The sequence below is a fragment of the Heliangelus exortis genome, chromosome 14 (genome assembly GCF_036169615.1).
Source record: "Heliangelus exortis chromosome 14, bHelExo1.hap1, whole genome shotgun sequence".
Classification (NCBI taxonomy): Eukaryota; Metazoa; Chordata; class Aves; order Apodiformes; family Trochilidae; genus Heliangelus; species Heliangelus exortis.
The window spans coordinates 11,280,499-11,282,942 of record NC_092435.1 but is presented as its reverse complement, the minus strand read 5'-3'; the positions used below and the strand labels follow the sequence as shown (position 1 = coordinate 11,282,942).

At 47.6% G+C, this 2,444-nt stretch overlaps 1 long non-coding RNA gene across 1 annotated transcript; it reads left to right on the top strand.

The window, feature by feature from the left end:
* Nucleotides 1-591: 591 nt before the first annotated feature.
* LOC139802371 (uncharacterized) lies at nt 592-2,250 on the top strand. Its single transcript, XR_011728571.1, has 3 exons — nt 592-912; nt 1,014-1,374; nt 2,014-2,250. It is a non-coding gene; the product is annotated as an uncharacterized lncRNA (long non-coding RNA).
* Nucleotides 2,251-2,444: the final 194 nt, after the last annotated feature.

Here is a 2,444-nt window from a genome sequence, read left to right as displayed (position 1 = left end):
GGAACTGTTGGGGTTTTTTTTCTATTAGTCTAGTTTGTAAGACTAGAAAGTCTTATGAAGAAAGTATTCCTATTCTAAAAAAAAATTAATTTTATCTACGTTTTTCCCCAAGCAACAGGGAAAGAGAGAAACCAGGGGGTTGCTGAAGTTAAATGTACCCTGGCCAAGTGGAGCTGAAGGAGTTTGCTCCTCTGGTAGACCCCAGGAGGTGTCACCATCTTCTGGGCTGGCTGGATCCAATGGGTTTGATGTCTAATTAGAAAAAATCAGCTGAATAGAAGGAGATATGAAGGGGCTGTGGACCCATCATATCCTGAGAAAGCCTGGGTGGCCCAGGCACAGTCTCATTGTCCATCATGTCCAAGAACTGTGGAGATCCAAATGGTCCTGAGCACGTGCCTGGGGATGTGCCAAGGAGAAGGCAACGCTGGCTGCATGGAGAGAGGTTTTGACCTTGCAATCTCAGTCCCTGTCCCCCAGCCAAAGAATTTGGAAAATGTTTGGCTGGGCAGGCAGCAGATTCGGGAGGAGCCAAGGCTGAGCACCAACCCTGCTCTGCTACAGCCACCCCAGGAGCTTTTCTGCCAAGAGGACTCTGCTGAGGACACCTTCCAAATGGCAAACAACACAAACCTGCATTAGCATGAAGGCAGCAATGCCAGGCACAGCTGGCTGAAACACACACAGAGAGAAACGTGAAAAAACGCCTTTTTTAAATTTTTTTTTATTAAACCCTCAAATCACAAGTGCCCACTTTGCATTTCAATTGAGTGCAGTTGGGCTGTGCTCTGCAGAACTCCTCACTCCAGGACTGCAAACCCACTTCTTGAGCTCCTGCAAGCTCCAGGATGGCGATCACAAGACTGGACAGTGACTGATTTTTCCTTGTCACAGGTTGAAGGAGCATTCCAGGTTAGTTAAATGGTGACTGGTTGAAATGACACTTGCTGAAGATGAAGTGGGTGGCAGATGCATTGTGCTTTCTATTTAATCAACCATTTTCTCTTCATCAGGAAAAGGTCAGCTCACTGCAGCACCTCTTGCCTCTGAAGCACCCCAATGGCTCTGAGCAGGGTAGGTACTTGCTGGGGAGAAAAGGGATGGTTCAGCAGGCCAGGGACATCATCAGTATTTTCACTGACCTGAAGAGGGACCTTGTACCACAGCTTTCCCAGCATGACCACTGCTCCCCGTTTGAGGGCCCTGTAGTGAGGTTTCTACCAGCCCAGGGCAATGTTCAGCCCTGCTGCAAAGACCTTCATCCCCTTATATAAACATCAGAAGGAATTATTCTGTTTTAGCAGCCAACCAAGATGTAAACCTAACCTCTGAGACAACCTTCTGGCTCCCCATTGCCTTGCTCCACCACGCCAGGTGTGAAGACACCTTCTGTCCTCCTGGGACTCTGGCCCCTTGCAGCCCCATTCTGGCTCTGAGTGGCTGTGTCTGAGGGTCTGTGGCTGAGTTTCAACCTGACATGATGGTAACAACCTGGCCCACCTTTTCTTCCCCTCTGTGTTGGTGCAGGGACTCCTCTGGACAAGGATCTCTTTTCTGGATCCTATGGGATGCCTCAGGTTAAACCAACAGCATCTCTGCCACTGCAGCAGTGAGGAACAGAGGTCTGATGGATTATTTAGAAGCTATCCCAGCCTGCAGTATTTAAGAAGGGAGGATGCAGAGGCCAGAATATATTAATGTAATCCCAAGTCTATTGTGCTTGTAGAAGAAGAGCAAGCACATCCATCAGTCCATATGCCTCAGCAGTTGGCTAAGTGTGTAGTCAAAGTTTTACCCCACCCTCTCCAGTTTCCCTTAACCAGTGTGCAGTTCCTCTGAGCTACCCATATGTTCACAGTTAACTTTAACTATTAAACTGATTTGGAAATTAATTTGGCATCACAAAATCCCAACGTCTTCATCTCTCCTCGTTTTTAGAACAGGCCCTGACTCAAGCTAAGGTTGGGAAATCAAAACTTGAATTTTCCCTGTAATTTATATTTCCTCCCACAGCCTCCTGGCATGTCACAGGAATGCACTTACTGCCCTACAGAAATTGTTATTTTCCTAGCCTGGCATCCCATTCCTGGCAGTGATCTACAGCAGATGCTCCAGCAGAAGATAAAAGCATTTGGAATGAAATGACAACAAAACTCCAAGCAGGAACATCCTCATCCCCTTGAGACTTCCTTCCCTAGGAGGTGGAAGGGATATGGATGCTCTTTAGTGCCAGGAGGGAGCTCATCCTTCTACAACACACTTCTCATCAGTGTGTGCCACCTCATTTAATGCTCCTTGTCTGGCTGGATGTGGACCTGCCTGATTTAAACATGTTTGCAGGGGCTGACTGCCTCACTTCTGAGAGGTCTTGAAGATATCACCCATGTTTTACTGTTAGGGCTTGGATCTCTGGGGTTTCTTTGTGTGAAAGCTGCAGTGGTGGT